The sequence below is a fragment of the Dipodomys ordii genome, unplaced genomic scaffold (assembly GCF_000151885.1).
Source record: "Dipodomys ordii isolate 6190 unplaced genomic scaffold, Dord_2.0 Scaffold70, whole genome shotgun sequence".
NCBI lineage: Eukaryota > Metazoa > Chordata > Mammalia > Rodentia > Heteromyidae > Dipodomys > Dipodomys ordii.
This window is the reverse complement of record NW_012267286.1, coordinates 5,145,631-5,153,889: the sequence shown is the minus strand read 5'-3', so window position 1 is coordinate 5,153,889 and position 8,259 is coordinate 5,145,631. Positions and strand designations below refer to the sequence as shown.

At 37.5% G+C, this 8,259-nt stretch overlaps 1 pseudogene; it reads left to right on the top strand.

Annotated features, from left to right (window-relative positions):
• Nucleotides 1–222: 222 nt before the first annotated feature.
• Nucleotides 223–1,276, top strand: LOC105991189 (annotated as a pseudogene).
• The last annotated feature ends 6,983 nt before the right edge of the window (nucleotides 1,277–8,259 follow it).

Here is an 8,259-nt window from a genome sequence, read left to right as displayed (position 1 = left end):
AAACAGGTACAGAAAGATTTGTGCAAGCAAGTACTTAGATATGTTCATATCTTTATTATTATAAAAGTTCACCTTTGTTGAACTTTATTTGAATGTATAGAGATTAGTATGTTTAGTGAACTATAGAAAATTATAGAACTGAAATTTTTGTGGTTACATTATTAACAAGCAAGTTGTCTCAAAGAAAATCAGTTCTAAGAAGGATCTGACGTGCCCGGCTAAACTTGTGTGCCCGAGCCTTGTCCGCCACCGCGGATGGCGAGGGACCTGATCGGACCAGCGCTGCCCCCTGGCTTCAAGGCCAGCGGGACCTCGGAGGACGAGAAGCGAGCCCCGAGCCCCATTGCAGGACCAGCTCTGCCCCCTAATTATAAAAGCAGTAGTTCAGATTCTTCAGACAGCGTGGGCCAACTGCAAAGCAAAAAACAAAGGAGAAATTAGGATGACGATGATGATGAAGGATTTTTTGGACCAGCCCTTCCTCCTGGATTTAAAAAGCAGGATGATTCTCCACCAAGGCCTATAATAGGTCCTGCATTGCCACCTGGCTTCATTAAATCTACTCAGAAAAGTGACAAAGGCAGAGAGGACCAAGGACAAGCATCAACATATTTTAACTCTAAGGACACAGACAGCAGTGAAGATGAAAATGAAGATATTGTTGGACCCATGCCTGCAAAAGGACCAGTTAACTACAGTGTAACAACAGAATTTGAAAAAAGGGCCCAGAGAATGAAAGAAAAATGAACGAAAGGAGATGATGATTCATCTAAACCAATTTCAAGAGAATCATGGATGACTGAGCTTCCTCCAGAAATGATGAGAAGTCTGGAGATGGATCCATCTGGACAGATACTCCAGCAGACAGGGAAAGGAAAGCTAAGGAAACACAAGAATCAAGGAAGTCATTGGGTAAGAAGGATGAAGATCACATACCATCAGCAAGAGATAAGAGGTTGGCTGAGCATTCCTATAATGAATCCAAAAGATCAGAATCTCTCATGGACCTTCATCATAAAAAATTAAAAAATAAGGCTGCTGAAGATGAAAACAAGCCCCAAGAGAGAATACCATTTGACTGGGATCTCAAGGATCAATTGGTTTGATGAAGCTCAGAAAAAAGCCCTAATAAAGAAATCTAGAGAACTAAATAGCAGATTTTCACATGGCAAAGGCAATATGTTTTTATAAGTAAGTATATTTCAGTGGAGTACATGTTCTTACTTATCAATTTAAACCTTTCTGAATATCCTGTTGTCTACAATAATTATGTGCTAAAATGTATTTCCTTTTATAATAAAGTAAATTAAATCTTATTTTCTTTAAAAAAAGAAAATCAGTTCTAATTTAAAACAGTTTTAAGTAAACTAATACTGTGTCTTTACTATTGTGGACAATAATGAATATTTCGCTAATCTTTAAAATTATTCCAATCAGCACCCAAGAAAGCATCACAGGTTACCCACACAACTTAATATGTACTTTTAATCTGCAATTGATTTTACATATCTACATATCGAATCATTGGTCTATTTGTGATTTATTCTTTTCAGTTATGCAAAACAATAGCTTGAGACTTGAAGATACTTTAATCTTACTATTTTTTTATCAGTATTGAATGGTAAAAATATGTCACTGCTTTTAACGATGTCATTTTAAACTTGAATAAGCTTAGACCACTTACTGAAAAATCCAGGGTAATTTTAAATTGAGGTTGACATTATATTGGATTGCCTGTAATGATAGTGTCTTGTAGCTTTAAGTAGCAGTCAGATGTAAACCTAGTAATAATTATGGTTATATCTTGATCACTTGCCTTTTCCTGTTTATTAGCCTTGTAAGGAAACATATTGTTAGAGTCATCTTTAATTCATATGAAAAATTAATCCCTTTCCATTCATCTGAGACCTTAAAACAAGGATGGAGAATTTAAGGTCAGTACTTGAAGTTTTTCCTGGAAGGATTCCCACATGAAAAAAAAACAAAAAATGGAAGCGAATCCTCTAAAAGCTAAGTACCTTTATCACACATCAGTGTTCAGTGTTCAGTGCTTCCAAACACAGTTTCTACGTCTCTCTGTAATGCAACCCCCAAATAGAGAACCAACCAGCTTTATCCTAGGGCTTGCTGGAACCAGCTAATGGCTCAGTTGTCAAGATCAGCCCGTTTGCAAAAAGAAAATAATGAGAAACAAAATCTCACTAGCTAGACTGAATTGCTCATCCCCGGAGGGTAACTCTAAGGAAAGTTGGAAAAGATTATGTAAAATAGCTCTCAGATGTTAGACAGGAAAAATTACTTATCTCCTCTAAACAGGAAGATGGTAAACAAGGTCGCCCACTTTTTTTTTTTTTTCAGAGACAGATCAGCTGCATAACCTCAGCTTTCCAAATCTACTCAGCCGGAGCTCTGCCCTCAAATGCAGCTTTCATAGAGTGCCATCTGGTTCAGGTGTAGCCACTTGTGTGAGAAACAAGGGGAGAATGAGAGAGATCCATCTCTTACTTTTGAGCCTCCTTCTGTGTTGGACAGAGCCCAAAGCTTAACTAGATAAGATGTCTTTATCCAAAATCCACACGTCTGCCTTGTCATCCTACACGTGAAACAAAACAATTCAGATGTGAAATTATAACCAAAAGAGAAAAAAAAAGGACAGTAATATTTTGTAGAACTGGCACTAACAATGGGAGCCAAAGCAGGGTTTGATTCCTTTTCCCCCTTAATATTAAGAGCATGCATTCAATGCCTAAGTTCAATTTGTGTAATCTCCATTTTATAGAAGTTAGCAGTAAATAAATGAGGCCTACTAGGGGCTGGGAAGGTGGCTCAGTGGTAGAGCACTTGCCTTGCATGCATGAGGCCCTGGGTTCGATTCCCCAGCGCCATATAAGAAAAAAGAAAAAAAAGTCGGAAGTGGTGCTGTGGCTCAAGTGGTAGAGTGCTAGCCTTGAGCTGAAGAGCTGAGGGACAGCGCCCAGGCCCACAGTTCAGGCCCCACGACCGAACCCCCCCCCCAAAAAATGAGGCCTACCATGCAGTTATTCATTTCAGCTGTGTTACAAGTTGATGGCTTGTACCTATAAATGTGATTTTTAAAAAGTACTGGCATTCTTCAGCATACCAGGATAGCTAGAGTTTACAATAATCTCATATATTTTATAAAAATAAATAAAACTAGTAGATAGGTGTTTAAGGTTCCCAAGGCAAAGAAATAATAAATGTTTAGAAAGACAGAAATTACAGCTATACTCTGACTCGATCACTATAGATTATAAACATGTATCATGCACATATATAGGTGTACAGACACCTATCATATATACACAATTTTCCCATATATATTTTTATTGTAAAAATACTGTATGGAGGGTTTACAGTTACACGAGTAGAGTATGAGTACATTTCCTATTGAGCATTGTTACCTCCTCCTTTGTTTTTTTAAATAAGTTTTTTTATTGTGAAAATACTGTACAGAGGGGTTACAATTACATGAGCAATGTAATGAGTACATTTCTTATCAAGCATTGTTGCCTCCTCCTTTATTTTCCCCCTAGCATCCCTTCCTTCCCCCCCATTTCTCCCCGCTCCCCTCTGAAATTGTACAGTTCATTTTCAACATAGTATCCTGTACATCTCATTGTTACAATGGGTCAACTTGTATCCTTATTTAAGCATTTTTATACATAAAATTTTAAAGGACACCAACGGAAAAAAATTAAAGTATATCTGGCGTCTATGTGACAATTATTTACATTATTAGATGCTAAAATAGTTTCTAAATAATCATGATAACCCCCAAGTTTCTATCTCTTTTCTCAAAACCCTCTTTAGCTTAAGTCCCCTCTAGTGGACACTCATTCCTGATGGCTCCGGTCCTTTGAGGTCTCTGGGTAATAAAGTTAAAAACCAAAAAACACAATAGTTTCTAAACATATTACTTTGAAGGAAATTCATTTCCATCCATGTGGACCCTGCATTTCCAGATTTTGTTTACCAAGGATGTAATTACTTAATCATTTCTTTCTTGACTTTCTACTCTATTTGTACTCTTAACCCACAATAAACAATAGTGGCTTTGATCTGCCAAATTTGATGAGAGAAGCCAGGTCTAGGATTTGGACTGAATAAATGCGGGCAGATGTGATACAGGTACTTGGAGGAGTCAGATACTCAGCTCCTGAGACTTCCTGAGTGATGCGGAGCAGAATGGATTAGTACTTGGACGAAACCAGTGGGAAAGCGGATGCCTGGAAAGGTGTGACTGCCAGGGAAGGGGAATGCTACAGTAATTCCAGAGCTGGTCGAGAGCTGGATAACCCAAGGTCAGAATTGAATGGCTGTTATCTAGAGTCCAAGTTCAAGGTGGATCAGCTTTTCTTGTTTCTTTTTGCACCTGTATTCTTTTCTTTAGACTTGATCACACTAAGATAAATTAGAAAGTACTTTGTCGCCAGATGATAGGGTTGCCTGATCAACTACTTAAAGATTTACGCTCTTAAAGATATCTTGATTTGGGATTGTAGGGAGGACTAACAGTTGTTGTCTTGTACTGTTTCTGGAAACCTACATGCAAGTATAAGGGGGAAAATATTCTAGAATTAACAATATACCGACGTTCTAGTTAGGTTTTGGATTTTATCCATATGATTTTGGTTAAATGATTGATTTGTTGTTGTTGGTTGTGGGGCTGGAACTCTAGGCCTGGGTGCTCTCCCTGAGCTCTTCAGCTCAAGGCTAGCACTCTACCACTTGAGCCACCGTGCCATGTCCAGTCTTCTAGTGGTTAATTGGAGATGAGTCTCCCTGACTTTCCTGCCTTGGCTGGCTTTGAACCGCAATTCTCAGATCTCAGCCTCCTGAGTAGCTAGGATTACAGGCATGAGCCACTGGTGTCCCGCAAATGATTGACATCTTTTTCATGCCTTAATCTTGTCTTATGGAAAATGGAAGTTATGATAAAAAATGATCATGATGATGACCACAGATGAAACATTGACGAACTGTCCTAAATATTGATTTCCTTTAACCTCTCTGCTTCCAGTGCTACTCATTGTTCCTGATGCAGCTTTCTCCCCTTCCCTCGTCTTCTCAGCTTTTCATCCAGTTATAGCTATCCATTAACTTTCACAAACCAATTAATCATTCCTCATATATTCTTGACACCATTTGCCTTCATGTGCTCTCTTTCTGGGCAGGACGTTTTTAATTTGTATTTTGTCTTCTGCTTTTACAACACAGAATGGACAAGTCTGGTGAGATAGAAGAATGACACTATAGACTTTGTCCCGCTCAGAGGTCTTTATATTGGTATTTGTTTTCTATGTTAGTGGATATAATGTAACTCCATTGGATTTTTCCTTCAAACTCTACAAGGGCTATTCATCTCCTTGACACCAGTTATAACAATCACGTCCCCTTGTACCAAATGAAAGTTCATTTTCATGGAGAAATAGTATTTGCCACAGTCAAAATTAAAATTTGTATGATTTTAATAAAATTGGGGGGGGGAGCAGGATTTCCATCCAGCAGAGTTTAGTTCTTTTTTTTTCCCCCAGTTCCTCCAAGGAACATGACCAAATGTGTTAAGCAAATAAAAGGCCTTGTTTTCTTTTAGTGGCATGATGATGATTACTTACTATGGGGTATTTTCATTACTTGCACATGTGTGTTGATTTTTGATTTGGTAGATCCAACATCATTTTCTCTCATACAAGATGACGAGAAAACCCTCAAACCACAATGGTTTTTGTTGGGATATCCTCCCAAGCTATCTGCATTTGTCAACCAAATGTGGTGCATGAAAAAGAGAGAACAAAAAGGAAGAGAAATCTCAAGTAAAAATAAATATCTCCTAAAAGAAGTAACAGAATTCAGGTTTCCATTGAGAATTTTATGTGAAATTAAAGGAAGTTTTCTTCATTTTCCATATTGTTCCATTTTGTGACTTTAGAAATATCATCCCATTTGACAATGTTTATTTAGAAAGTTAGATTTACTGAAGTCATGGCATGTGATTTGTACTACGTTCCAATTTTTTTTAAATTTAAGCTTTAATAATCTCCATATTCTCATCACTGGGTAATGTGAATAAATCAGAGAGAATGCCACTATTTTAGATAATTGATTATCTGTGTCAAAGGGAAGTTCATAGTTAGGGATGAAATACATGTCCTGTCCTTAAAGGAGCTGATTGTAGATCCAGGGATATTTTTTTATTTTGGGTCCAGTCGTGAGGCCTGAACTCTGGGCCTGGGCGCTGTCCCTCAGCTTTTCAGCTCAAGGCTAGTGCTCTACCACTTGAGCCACAGCACCACTTCCGGCTTTTTTCTTTTTGCTTATGTGGTGCTGAGGAATTTTGTCTCTGCTTTTGGTATAGTTTTCTATTTCACAACATTTCAATGGCTCCTTCAAAATTATCTATCTGGAGGCCTAGGGGCCTTAATGAGTTCATGGAACTCATTAAGAAAATAGTTGCCTATCTAACTCAAAATATTAGTTTTTGCCATTTGGAATGAGAGTCACCATGTAGTTGAAAAGTCAAATAAACTATTTCTTGTAGGATATAGAGATTCAATGCTTTCATGTATTTTTCTTTCAAGATATGCTCACTTCTTATTTCTTCTCCTGGAGAAATGATAAAATGGTATCAGATGAAGGTGGGAAGAAATGCAGTCCAGGAATTCATTGTATATACTACAAAATTAAGAAAAGTAAAGGAAGGGTTGGATTGACAAGGGTTTAGAATGTTAAAGAGGTGACACTGATCAAGAGGCATTGTATACATAACTGCTTTGTTAAAACGGTAACTCCTCTGTACAACTACTTAAAGATAATATAAAATCTTTATAAAAACTCTGAAGCTGGAATTATTTCAAAATATGTCTATAATAATTTACATATCGTTGTATACTTTTGATGGTGGTGAGGTACAGTGTGATATTCTGGTACATTTATACAGTATATAAATGATTAATGTAAGGAACATTTTCATCATCTCAAAAATCTGTTGTTTCTTTCTTGGTGTAGGGAGCATCCACAGTTCAACCATCCTTTTTCTCTAGTATTTTGAAAGAACAATGCATTGCTGTAACCTGCTGTAACCCTTGCAGGCTCTAGAACACTTTCCTCCTTTTAAATAATGAGGAAGGAAGCCTTGAGAAAAAGGAACCTTTTATAGTGTTCCCAATGAGTAGCTTAATTGACTATAGACATATACTTTTATTTAAAGAAAAAGGAAAGTCTGAAAGAATCTATCTAAGGCACTGGAATATTCAAACACATTGACAGATATCTCTCTAGCACAGTATTGGCACCTGAGCAGCAGAGTTATACTTTACAAGAATGATTATTTTGCTTATTCTCTATAAATTATAGATATAATGTGATTATAATGTGGAGTTTATTATTTTATAGTGGTTACTACTTAATACTTATGGAATCTGAATTGTTGCTGTTTTTGGTCGGTCGTGGGACTTGAACTCTAGGCCTGGGCACTGCCCCTCAGCTCTTCAGATCAAGCTGAGAGCTCTACCACTTGAGCCACAGCGCCACGTCCCATTTTCTGGTGGTTTATTGGAAATAAGGTTCTCATGGACTTTCTATCCCCTGGGTGGCTTTGAATTGCAATCCTCAGATCTCAGCTTCCTGATTAGCTAGGTTGACAGGCATGAGCCACTGGTGCCTGGCTCAAATCTGAGTTTTTTTTTTTTCCAGATTGTAAAGAACTTTTAAATAGCTTTTCTTCCCAAATCTTCTTTTTGTAGTTGAATTGCTGAGAGAGAGATGAGGGCTGTGGACATGTTTACAGAGGTACTGGCAAGGAGTAAGGCTTTGTAAGGTTTTTGTTTTTCTATCTATGAAATCAATGGGCTGGCTGTTCTAAGTGAGCAGAAATATGAAACAATACCATCTGAAAAAACGCTCCATTCTATAAATGTTTGTGCTTATGTAAGATGCATTTAGAGACGTGCCCATTGTAGATTTTATAATCTCATCCACAATAGAGTTAAGGTACTTGGGTTTATAGCCAGAAGAAATGTTTTTGCTTAATCATTCATGGAGAAGAGAATAGGAATGAGGCACAAAGAGAAGAGAAAGTAAAGAAATGCAAGCTGACTCTAAGCCTGCAGAAACTTGGAACAGTTTAAGCAATCGGGAGAAAATAGCATAGTGGTTTTCTAAATCTCTCTTGCAAAGGCAAGATTCTGAGTATATGTAAGCTTCAAAGTCTCTAAACCAGAATGGGATATGGAGAGGAGA